Here is a 13,375-nt window from a genome sequence, read left to right as displayed (position 1 = left end):
CTAGGACCTGTGATTGAAACCCCCTGATCACACTTCATAGTTCGTACTAGTATGATCTACCCACATAGAGCAGGGATCACAAACCAAAGGCATGAAAAAGGTGATCCAAAAAAAAACAACCTTGTAGGGGAGGTCTGGGGGATTCCCCCGGGCCCCGCAAAGAATGTTTTTGATTTTAACATAAATTAAGCAATCTGGAAGACTCTCAAGAGTACAATAAGGCAAAATTTAAAAAAATTATTCACGCAGAAAAAACATGTATTTATACCGCTCCAGTACGTGTTGATGTACAAATTTAAGATTAAAATTAAATTTGCCTCATTTCTTTGCTTTTTTTTTGTTTTGGCCTCCGACGTGAGCCAGGCCCATCTCCACCTGCACCTGATGCCTGCTTGAAGCTGTACCACATGAATAGCATCCTCCTCTTTAAGCACTCATTCTGGAAAAGAATTGACTAAAATCATTGTCTGTTTCACTTCATTATTCACTACTACCAACATCAAAGGCTAATCCCAAATGCATCCTCCGCCATTTCAGAAATTGAAGTTAGTTAATTCCGTGTTGCGACATAATCCCTAACATCGCTCCGCCGCTTAATACATTTGACATTAACATCCGTAAACTAATTAGATAATTGTAGGCGCGTTTCCTAATTAATACAAGATGGACTAGCAGATCAACTCTTGTTACGTGTGCTTCGCGGTTCCGCTTGGGACCGCAACCAGGGCCTCGACCCGCAGCACCTCAACGCGAAAACACAAAAGACCAGTGCAACAAATACAACACGGGCTTATCTGATGAGCAAAAATGTAAAAAAAATAAAAATAAAAAAAATGAAAAATAAAAAAAATAAAAATCTAAAACGTAAGAGTAGCAAGAGAGGATGTCCGCTCCAGAGGTGGGTAGAGTAGCCAAACATTGTACTCTAGTAAGAGTACTGTTACTTGACAATAATGTGACTCAAGTAAAAGTAAAAAGTAGTCCTCCAAAAAATACTTGAGTAAGAGTAAAAAGTACACAGTAAAATAATTACTCAAGTACTGACTAAATAGCACAAAAAAAACATTTGCAATTACTGCACAGTGTTTTCTCAAATTATAAGTGAGCTGAAATATCCACGTTTGGGCAGACAGCGCCAGACAAATACTACATGAAAACTGTTGTTTTTGTTCGTCTAAATGTAGACACGTGTAGCGCGCTGTTGCCGTCATGATAATGACGACCTTTAAATTCCAAAATGGTGGCGATTTAGGCACGACAATCAGCCTGGCTGGCATATCTAGTGTTAATACCTATGTCCGGGAAGCCCAATAGCAGAGGTGTGAATTCATGTGGCTTTCTATTGTCGTTTGATTGGCGAACTAGATTTAAACGTCACTAGCGCTTAAATTAGATTGGCACAAATAGCGCCCAATGCAGAAGTTGAAGTCGTAGTCTCGCGCACGAAATAGTTGAAAAATAAGCAATAAGTGAGAAATAAAAGAAGCGAGCGACATTTAGATAACATAGTAAAAGTAACGTTACCGCTAGCTGCCAGCGTTCAAGAAGTACGAAACAGCCTATGACGAAAGGAAAAACTCATCGGATCTATACGATTCATGTAAATGGCCTATTTTGAGTTCAAAACGTTGAATTTTGCTGAAGGGTGACTGATTTGCATGTATGTTGTACTTTTTTTTATTATTATTTCTAAATATACTTCCAAAGGTGCTATCGACCTGCAAATTTCACCCGATGTTGGGAACAAACCAAGTAATCCATACATACAAAGAAAGGAGAACAAATATGCTGAGAAATTAAGTTGTGTGTAAAAATGTGAAATGACACAGAGAAAAAGTATTGAAGACACGGAAAAAGGGAGGTGCCAAAAGGCAACACGTAAAATTGATCAATAATCAAACAGCAATCCAGGCCCTTGTCAGTGCAAATGAATATCAGCTGGTTCAGTCCTAATTGATGGCCTACAATAACGTCTCAATGCCAAGCTGTGAGTCAAGACACATCTCATGATGGGTAAGAGCAAAGAGCTGTCTCATGACCATCGCAAACTAATTGTTGCAAAACATAACAATGGCATTCGTTACAGGCGCTTTTCTAAGTTCCTGAATGTTACAGTGAGCACGGTTGAGGCCATAATACGTAAGTGAATAGCCAATCATACCACCATAAATTTGCCTCGATCAGGTGCTCCTCGAGAGATTTGTGACAGAGGAGTGCAAAGAATAATCAGAGTTGTCCAAGAACCGAGGACCACCTGTGGAGAGCTTCAAAAAGACCTGGAATTAGCAGGTACTGTTGTCGAAAGGAAAACAGTGAGCAATGCACTCGGCCTGTATGCACGCTCACCACGCAAGACCCCATTGCTGAAAAAAAAAAGACTGTCAAAGCTCGTTTAAAGTTCGCTGACCAACATTTGGACAAGCCAGTTAAATACTGGGAGAATATAGTCTGGTCGAATGAGACCAAAATTGAACTGTTTGGATGCCATAATGCACAACACGTTTGGAGGGGGAAATGGTACTGCACATCACCCTAAAAACACCATATCAACAGTCAAGTTCAGCGGTGGGAACATGATGGTGTGGGGCTGCTTTTAGAAAATGGTACTGGTAAACTTCACATTATTGAAGGAAGGATGAAAATTTACCGAAAACATTCTTGACAAAAATCTGTTGCCATCTAGGACGATGATGAAAATGAAACGAGGGTGCACATTTCAGGAGGATAATGATCCAAAACATACTGACAAGGCAACTCTCAATTGGTTTCAAAGGGGAAAAAAATAAAGCTGCGAGAATGGCCTAGCCAATCACCTGACTTGATTCCAATTGAAAATCCATGGAAATAACTGAAACTCAAAATCCATAAAAGAAGCCCACGGAACCTTCAAGATTTGAAGACTGCGTGTGTGGAGGAATGGGCCAAAATGACACCAGAGCAATGCATGCGATTAGTTTTGCCATACAGGAGGTGTCTTGAAGCTGTCATTGCAAACAAAGACTTATGTACAAAGTATTAAATAAATACCAGCTGGCGTGTTCAACACTTTTTCCCTGTGTCATCTCACAGGTGTATTACCCACAACTTAATTCCTGATCGTATTTGTTCTACTTTCTTTGTATGTGTGTGGATTACTTCGGTTGTTCCCAACATCTGGTGACATTTTCATGTCAACAGCAGCCTTAGAAATACATTTAGTGAGAAAAAAAGGTGTTAAGTCCTTATTTCAGTCGCTGCATACACATATTGCACGTGTCATTATTGCTACGATATTTTTTCGATACATTGTACAGCCGGCTGGTTAGCACATCTGCCTCATAGTTCTAAGGACTGGGGTTCAAATCCCGGCCCCGCCTGTGTGGAGTTTCCATGTTCTTCCGAAGCGCGACACCTGACTGCGTGTTCAAGACCGACAACGCCGGTGAGGGCGGTGATGTCATCAGGTTTTACGGCTTGAATAAAGCCATCCTTCTATCCATCCATTTTCTGAGCCGCTTCTCCTCACTAAGGTCGCGGCCGTGCTGGAGCCTATCTCAGCTATCATCGGGCAGGAGGCGGGGTACATCCTGAACTGGTTGCCAGCCAATCGCAGGGCACATACAAACAAACAACTAGCCAACGTCAGCCTCACAATTCTGAGGACCGGGGTTCAATCCCCGGCCCCGCCTGTGTGGAGTTTGCATGTTCGCCCTGTGCCTGCGTGTGTTTTCTCCGGACACTCCGGTTTCCTCCCACATCCCAAAAAACATGCATTAATTGGATACTCTAAATTGCCTGCAGGTGTGGATGGTTGTTTGTTTGTACGTGCCCTGCGATTGGCTGGCAACCAGTTCAGGGTGTACCCCGCCTCCTGCCCGATGACAGCTGGGATAGGCTCCAGCACGCCCGCGACCCTAGTGAGTAGAAGCGGCTCAGAAAATGGATGGATAATAATAATAATTATTATTGTTATTAACACCTTTTATCTATTTGCACCATTCTGAGATTTTAAATGGTTCAGAAAAGCCTGTTGACTAACACATCCAAAAGCGGGAAAAAACGTCACTGCTGTCTATAGAACAGTGGATTTCAATTTTTGTTTAATGCCAAATACCACCTAAAAAAATATTTAGCTCTCCAAACATCACCATAATGACCAGCATTAAAATACACTAATACCGTAGACCACCTATTCTCCCCACCGGCTCACAACGTCCCGAGTCGAGGTCAGCAGCGACCCATCCCCACTATACACAGTGTTGATGGTGCACTGCTTTCCCCTCCCCCCTGAGACGTCGGATGGTGGACCAGAATTTCCTCGAAGCCGTCCAGAAGTCTTTCTCCATGGCCTCACCGAACTCCTCCCATGCCCGAGTTTTTGCTTCAGCGACCACCAAAGCTGCATTTCACTTGGTCAGCCGGTACCCATCAGCTGCCTCAGGAGTACCACAGGCCAAAAAGGCCCGATAGGACTCCTTCTTCAGCTTGACGGCATCCCTCACCATTGGTGTCCACCAACGGGTTCGGGGATTGCCGCTACGACAGGCACCGACTACCTTACGGCCACCGCTCCGGTCGGCCGCCTAAGCAATGGCGGCGCGGAACATGGCCCACTCGGACTCGATGTCCCCCGCCTCCCCCGGAACATGAGCAAAGTTCTGTCGGAGGTGGGAGTTGAAACTCCTTCTGACAGGGGATTCAGCCAGACGTTCCCAGCAGACCCTCACAATACGTTTGGGCCTGCCACGTCGGACCGGCATCTTCCCCCACCATCGGAGCCAACTCATCACCAGGTGGTGATCAGTTGACAGCTCCGCCCCTCTCTTTACCCGAGTGTCCAAGACATGCGGCCGCAAGTCCGATGACATGACCAATAAGTATACCCACACCTGCTCGGTGCCTCTCACCGTGGTCAACTCCAGAGTGGAAGAGAGTCCAACCCCTCTCAAGAAGACTGGTACCAGAGCCCAAGCTGTGCGTGGAGGCGAGTCCGACTATATCTAGTCGGAACTTCTCGACCTCACACACCAGCTCGGGCTCCTTCCCTGCCAGAGAGGTGACATTCCACGTCCCTAGAGCCAGCTTCTGTAGCCGGGGATCGGATCGCCAAGGTCCCCGCCTTCGGCCACCGCCCAGCTCGCACTGCACCCGACCCCTATGGCCCCTCCCACAGGTGGTGAGCCCATGGGAAGGGGGACTCACGTTACCCTTTCGGGCTCTGCCCAGCCGGGCCCAATGGATGCAGGCCCAGCCACCAGGCGCTCTCCTTCGAACCCCACCACCAGGCCTAGCTCCAGAGGGGGGCCCCGGTGACCCGCGTCCGGGCAAGGGAAACCTGAGTCCATAATTTGTCTTCTTCATAAGGGGTCTTTGAGCCGTGCTTTGTCTGGTCCCTCACCTAGGACCTGTTTGCCATGGGTGGCCCTGCCAGGGGCATAAAGCTAATATGCTAAACTGAATTTCATGTGATGCAATTACTAGTGATACTCACACCACACTTCGAGAATCACTACTATAGAGAACTGCAACATGAAAAACCTCCGATAGTACCTCCAAAGGTGAAAAATTTCTGCTTTGACTTGGTCCCAGGAGGTATGGTTAGCACATCTGCCTCACAGTTCTGATGACCCGGGTTCAAATCCGGCCTCGCCTGTGTGGAGTTTGCATGTTCTCCGCGTGCCTGCATGGGTTTTCCACGGGTACTCTGGTTTCTTTCTTTTTGACGCTCTAACCAGTCGGCCACCGTGCCGCCGGATATGATACAGCCATATGCAAAATAATTTAATATTTTGGCATGTAAAAAATGTGCTTGGGTGATGGATTTTTTTCATCTACTGGCCAACTTGGCTGGTGAGTCAAAAACTGAATTTCAGCCCTGGGCGTTGGCTCTCCTGTGGGGAGTTTGCAGGTTCTCCCTGTGTTTGCATGGGTTTTCTCTTGTGACTTCAGCTACCTACCGTAGTCCAAAAACTTTCATGTTCGGGTACTGAAGACTAAATTGGTAGGTCTGAATGTGAGTGTGAATAATTCTTTGTCAATTTGTGCTCTGTGATTGACTGGCCACCAGTCCAAGGTGTACCTCACCTCTCGTCCAAAGTCAGCTGGTATTGGCTCCATCTTACCCACAACCTTAATGAGGATGAGCACAACAGAAAATGCAGGTATAGCTGGGTCATTGCCTCCACCTGACATTGAGGTTTTTTTATTTACTTGTCTATGTTTTCATATCTGTGTGTACATGTTAGCACATAGAAGGCTCTAGTTGTTATAGACAGACTTACTGTAAATGTAACTAAATTACATTCAGGCCCTCAACTACAAGGTGTCCCAAACGTCACTATACACGTCCTCATTTCTATTTCGTTTCAGCTATACTTCAGACAGACATGAGGCCGTCAGCATTTGACAGCTTATGCTTTGCAGTTTTTGTAAGCATATCATTCGCTTACCCATGGCTCAGCAATTGACACAGTCGACCCGTGTTCCAAAACTGCCGCTTGCCGAGAAGTCCAGCACCAGTTTGAGAAGTGTAATGGCCATCACACTGCTTCAGCGCGTAGCACAATTTACCCTATCCATGCCATGTTTCTCGAAACAGGATCTTTTCTTGACAAATCACGCAGCAGTAAGCCCACTACTAAGACTACTGATGAAAACAACGAACTCTTGGAGCAGGCATTCACACAAAGCCAGAGAAAGTCTATCCAGAGGGCTGCACTGGACCTGAGCATCAACCAGAACTCAAAGCAGCGGATGCTTCAGAGTGATAACACTTTACCCGTACCGACTTCCGGTTGTTCAAAGGCTTCAAGCGGAAGATTATGTTGTTCAACAACCTGAAGCGTAAATTGTACTACGTTGGAGGAGCGTGATGGCCATAAAGCCCCTCAAACGGGTGCTGAACTGCAGTCCAGAACATAAAAACGTCCTCCTTGGTGGCGGTTTTGAAGTGCTGTTCCACTGTCAATTGGTGCGCCTTAGGGAATGATAGGCTTACAAAAACTACAAAGCCTATCAAATCATGATGCCCTCACATTTGTCTGAATGATACCTGAAAGTAAATAGAAAAAAAGAAGTGTATAGTGACTTTTGGAACACCCGGTATTGTATTACAGGTTCCCTGCAGGTTTTTCCTAAATCAACTTCACAAATTTAATGACTCACTCTCACAGGGAACTAGACTCGAGAAGGAAGAGGTATGGGCAGTAACCATAGCAACCAGAACTGTGTGAGCATACAGTACTGAAGATGCTTCCATCAATATGGTAGGCCAGTATGTATTCTGAGGCACATTGACACTTGGCAGATTGTCTTTTTTGAAGAGTATAATTTCAAGTGATATGTAAAACTAATTTTTTGAAAAGTGTACAAAACTCAAAAGCAAAAAGAGTGTCTCCCTTGCGACCCTTTTTACTGTAACGTGGGGTTGTCATGCAGCTTTGTTTATATTATGTTTTTGGGAATGGACATGGAACATACTACTCAATGTTTTAGAGACTCACAGTGGTGAGTCATGCGCAGGATAATTACCCTCAGCTGAACGGGGATGTGGTCTTCCACAGTAAAGAACTAGGTCTCTTTTAGATCATTTTTGTCAGCAAGTATTGTTTTATTGTTTGAAAATTCCAGGTGTGTATGTTTTTTACTTGGCCCTATGGATTACAGTACTGTATATCTTTAATGCATTCCTCATTTGATTTCCTAGTCCCCACTGAATACCAAATGTCATTAGGATACCTTTAATCTGCCTGACGTCATGAATATGTTAAGCTTATTATGGCCAGCTCTTGTGGAAACCGTCTGCAGCCCTCACATTCCAAGGAGTGGAAAATAGGCTTACTAACATATTACCAAAGAGAGGAATCAGATTTTTTCCACTGACGATATGTGTGTTTGAGGCCATGGTTTTGATAGTTCAATCTTGCCGCATATTTCGTTATTCTTTATTTCAGGAGTGTGACATGCATGAATCGTAAAATGCAACAACAGCCTTTGAAAGCTGGAATGGAAAGGGCATCTTTATCGGAGCCACAAAATAGCAGGAAACCATCAAATTACCTCGGGCAAAACAATCAACCAAGTTACTCATTACCGCTCTGACACACATTTGCTCTCTGAGTCAATACTTGGCCAAAGCAAGCCAACCTTCTCTGACTTCCACCTCAGTGATTTTCACCTCAGGCCTCCATGTGGGTTGACCTCAGCATAAATGTGAATGCAACATACTCCAACATTACACAGTGAGGCTAACATATGAATGACACAAGTTGTGCAATCAGGATGGGAAATGATGTCCAGTGGTCGTCAGATCATCTTCCCCTAAGTGGGCTCTTGCACTTCCTGTTGCCCCGCAACCATCGGGGGCATATGCTTGTGAGTGGCAGACATACAGACACCAGTGTGAGGCTAGCAGAGACGAGCAGCGGTGCGAAAGTAATGAATCCCGGGAATCTGGGTCACTCTTTCTGCATGCACTTTTATCTTACATTAATTCATTGACTATTATTTGTCTAGTAAAAAGAGAGACTGCGGAATCTTGACGCTCTGTCTTCATCGGTTTATCACTCTCGTGGTTGAGGATGGAGTTGAAAGTGATGCAATATTTGATCATTACTGCACGGTGATGCTGATAATGTCTGATGGCAGCAGAAGTGTCTGCATGTGCAGCATGGAACTACAAATACTTTGCCAGGAACTTGCACAACCAAATGAACCACTTAAAAATAATAATAAATAAATCGGCTGCATTAAAAGTTGGTGTAAGGTGCTCAGGACACATTATGTATCATCTTTATGGCACCACATAAGCATATGCACAACAATTGATGATGGAAATGGTATTGACACATTCAAAAAGGTGGGGTCCATCCTGGACCACAAATCAAACGTCAACAAGACAATGTGCTGTTTGGTATAAATGGTGCCGACACAGAATGGGGGGACAAAGCCGACCTGGCAAGTTTCAGCCTTTGAAGGTAGTTTAACATGTTTTGTGTGTGACCTTTTCATATAAATAACACAGACACAGAATGATGGGATAAAGTCCATCCATCCATGTTTTGAACCGCTTCTCCACACTAGGGTCATAAGATAAAGATAAATATCTTGCAGGTGTTAAAAACGCCATATTGGTTTGCAATAGGAGAGCAGACACTGTATGTGGGTCCTTAAGAGTTAATGGATGAAATAACACAATCGTGGAACTGCTCTCTATTGCCATTGAAGCTGCCACAACTGCTCTGACACAATGCAGTAATGCACACGTCACGTTGTCTAGTCTAGTTGAAAAATAAGCTATTGGTCTCAGTTTATCACCATATTGTTGTGTAAGTACGGAGGTCATGTCATAGTGTTTACAATCTACAATTTGAATGAATGTTTTATCATTAAATTTGGAAGGCCGAGCGCAGCCCTGGACACCAAATGTTGTTTAATGTCACAGAAGGTCTTTTCCGCCTCTGTATTCCATAGAACAGGTGATGTCATTTTAAGGTTTGCTTCATACATAAATTTTGACAATGGTGCAATCATTTCTGCATAGTTTTGAATCCATGCTCTCCCTTAATTTGTCAGACCTAAAAATGACATCATATGTTTCTTTGTTTGTGGTTTAGGGTTTTTTAAAACTGGAGCTTTTCTGACTTCTAATATAGTCCTTCCTCCTACACTTAGATTATGTACCAGATATTTGACTTGTTTTTTTACACCATTGCAATTTATTCTTGTTAACTTTATGTCCCTCCTCTGCTAGATGACACAGTAAGGCTAATGAATCTTTGCATGTCACGCCCTCCTGGGGGAGTGAATTTAGACATGCTTGTTATTATTACTTGTGAATAAATGGTTGGACTTTCACAGTAACCTTGTGGTAATCTAGTAAAAATATATTTTCTCCCTCAAATTTAAATGCAAACCAAATTTGACTGTTCTTTTCTATTGGTATAGAAACGAAAGCATTGCTTATGTCAATATTTCTTCATCAATTTCAGTGAGGATCATTTGGTCCAATCATACAGGATGCATGTGTCTCCCTTCATCAGCCTGCGTTGTCCAAAACATCGCATTCCTGATTAGACCAGTTGACGCACTGTATTCCAGTTTGTTTCCTATTTGTCGCCAATCATTTGTTTCCTGTCCTTGTTTCACTAATGTTCCCACATGTTTCCATTGTGACCCATAATCTTTGCACAATGAAATACGTGGGACACTTGTATTTTTATACAGTTCCTTTAATTTGTCCGGTAAAATAATTCCTGCCGCGACTTTTGCTTCATTGTCTGAGTACAGATAATCTTCAGTAATTTTATCAGGTGTCGCTTGTTGTAACTTGATAGCCAATATGCGTATTCCACAGTTCATGTTTTTGCACAATATTGGGATAACAGAGGAATGATTACATCAACAGGGAAACCAGTAACGCATGCTGAATTACTTAAACAATTGTTACAGGCAGTGCAGCATCCACGAAAAGTGGCAATTTGCAAATGTGTTGCACATACATCTGGCACTGACAAAATTTCTCGAGGGAATGCATTTGCGGACAAAACCGCGAAAAAGGCAGCCTATAAACCATTTTTGGGTTTAATAAAAAATAAAAGAGCAAACAGAAAAGGATAAAAATATATTGTTCCAAAGACAGGAAGATGACGAGACAGGACTAAAGATAAGAAATGTTAAAACAAAGATAGTTGAAAAACGAAGTGAAAAAAATGATGAGACACAAGCATCAGGAGCCTATCCCAGCTATCTTCATGCGAGGGGCGGGGTACACCCTGAAGTGGTCACCAGCCAATCGCAGGGCACACAGAAACAAACAACCATTCACACGCACATTCACACCTACGGGCAATTTAGAGTCTTCCATCAACCTACCATGCATTTTTGGCACGGTGGATAACTGGTTAGAGCGTCAGCCTCACAGTTCTGAGGACCGGGGTTCAATCCCCGGCCCCGCCTGTGTGGAGTTTGCATGTTCTGCCCGTGCTTGCGTGGGTTTTCTCCGGGCACGCCGGTTTCCTCCCACATCCCAAAAACATGCATGGTAGGTTAATTGACAACTCTAAATTGCCCATAGGTGTGACTGTGAGTGCGAATGGTTGTTTGTTTGTATGTGCCCTGCGATTGGCTGGCTGTATGTGCCCTGCGATTGGCTGGCAACCAGTTCAGGCTGTACCCCGACGATAGCTGGTATAGGCTCCAGCACGTTCGCGACCCTAGTGAGGAGAAGCGGTTCAGAAAATGGATGGATGGAATACATTTTTAAGTACAGTCAGTTGTATTTAACTTTTTGGAACAGTAAATACATTAGCATTTAATCCTGAAAAACTCTTTGTAAACATGTATTAGAGTACGATTTTTAACTTGTATGTGCAATACATGATCATGAAATCATTAATGAAGTAGCTTTTTATATTATGTTTACTTTAATGTTTTGTGCATAATGTTACAGTGGGTAACATTTATACAGATATACTTTTTAGGAAGAAAACTGCTTCCCTGTTTATGATGAACTCATAGGTCTACGGCATTCGTGTATTTTAATGCTGGTCATTATGGTGATGAAAAAATATTTTTTTAGGTGGTATTTGGCATTAAAAAAAAATTAAAATCCACTGTTCTATAGACAGCAGTGACGGTTTTTCCCGCATTTAGATGTGTTAGTCAACAGGCTTTTCTGGACCATTTAGAATCTCAGAATGGTGCCAATAGATAAAAGGTGTTAATAATAATAATAATTATTATTATTATTATTATGAAGAGGATGAGTTAGTGTCGTCGTATTTCGGCAAAGGAAGTGTCGAAAGTGTTAGTCAAATAAAATTAAGTAAGAGCAGCTCTTCTAATATGTTAGTGCAGTAGTTGTCAGTTTGGTCACTGTGGGCTATGCAAATTCATTCAAATCTCGTTATAGCAAACAAACAAAACATAATGACACAATATCTCAAATATATAGTTTTACGGCTTTATTCAAGCCGTAAAACCTGATGACATCACCGCCCTCACCGGCGTTGTCGTTCTTGAACACGCAGTCAGGTGTCGCGCTTCTATCACCGTATTGGCGACGCCCGCCCCACTTCCTCCATCTCATCGAGACACTTTTATTTCTTCTTTTTTTTTTTTTAACGTACGCGCGTGGACGTGGGAACACACTGGGGACTGCTGGCGTCGCTGTACTCTCTCTCCCCCGCAGTGAGGGCGACAAGTAGCATTTTAGCTAGCGGCTGATAAAACCGCCCGGCGGCGCGCTGTGGATGTCAAAATGAATCAACCCACCCGCGTGAAGCGGACCTTGTGTTAAATTTTGCTGAGCGGTTTCAAGGTGTCGAATGAGGAGAGCTTCCCCCACGCCGAAGCCTGCACATCACTGGACGCCTAATTCAGGTACGTGTAGCCCCTCTGATGCTTGACAAGTTGGCTGCTCGCGGGGGGGGGGGGGGGGGGGGGGCAGTGAAGCCGTCAAGGGGGTCTGCAATTGGGATCGGATAGCCGCACAGGAGTGTACTTGACACCGCCAACGTATCAAACGCACACCATTGCACCCTGGAGCTGTTGCCGTCCCGCGGCGGAATAATCATGCTTAATGATGAGGTTTCATCTTTAATATCGAAGCCTGTCTGCGCTCTCTTCCGCTTCCATTTCCTGTGCAGTGCAGTGCAGTGCAGTCATGCCACCCCCACGCATAGTGAGGACACTGTATGACATGACAAGGTTCACGCAAATGATTGCATGCATTTCACGAACACATCAACAGGAGACCCTGCAGGCACCAAGGACAGCCGACCTGTATGGAGTCTGTCGGTGCTGCAGCTGCTGCAGACTCAAGCATTTCTCTCCGTGGGGCGTGGTGGATGTCAGTGGCAGACTTTAATCTCCTAGTTGGACTGCCTTTCTGACCTCTGCTATGGAAGCGTTCTGGCCATTTAGTCCATATCCTTGATATCCAGGTTAAGGGCCATGCAATAGTACAGGCTGTGTCCTCAATAGTAACACAATTGTCCTATTACTGTGCATAAGGGGTGTCAAAGTCATTTTTGTCACGGGCCACATCGTAGTTATGGCTTCCCTCGGAGGGCCGTTATGACTGTGAACCCATATAAAGGAATTATCACCTCATGCAATTACACGACAAATTGATGAATAACTACTTTTAAAATCAGAAGCCTATAAAACATTTTTCAGCGAGTACATTTCTTTTCCAAGAGTGTTTGGTAACAAAAAAATCCTCGCGATATCTCAATGTCATTACAATAGAACACAATTAGCAATTTTGATTTGCTTTTGCGGGCCACATAAAAGGATTTGGCATGCCAGATCTGGCCCCGGGCCACCAGTTTTACACCACTGTCCTAGCGCATACTTACTTGGACTTTAAAGTGGATATCAAGGATATCGAATC

The 13,375-nt window shown here is 43.9% G+C and overlaps 1 protein-coding gene across 8 annotated transcripts in view; it reads left to right on the top strand.

Moving 5' to 3' along the window:
• Positions 1-12,006: 12,006 nt before the first annotated feature.
• The window catches only part of jakmip1 (janus kinase and microtubule interacting protein 1), a 37,411-nt gene continuing 36,042 nt past the window's right edge, over positions 12,007-13,375 (top strand). For 6 of the 8 annotated variants that reach the window (XM_061685304.1, XM_061685303.1, XM_061685302.1 and 3 more), the window contains exon 1: positions 12,008-12,360. The gene's annotated coding sequence lies outside the window, so the exon portion shown is untranslated. Of the gene's footprint in view, positions 12,361-13,375 lie in introns of all 8 variants that reach the window. The other 2 variants (XM_061685299.1, XM_061685307.1) reach the window with 2 other exon arrangements.

The sequence above is a fragment of the Phycodurus eques genome, chromosome 9, assembly GCF_024500275.1.
Source record: "Phycodurus eques isolate BA_2022a chromosome 9, UOR_Pequ_1.1, whole genome shotgun sequence".
NCBI lineage: Eukaryota > Metazoa > Chordata > Actinopteri > Syngnathiformes > Syngnathidae > Phycodurus > Phycodurus eques.
This window is presented reverse-complemented; position numbering and strand designations above follow the sequence as displayed.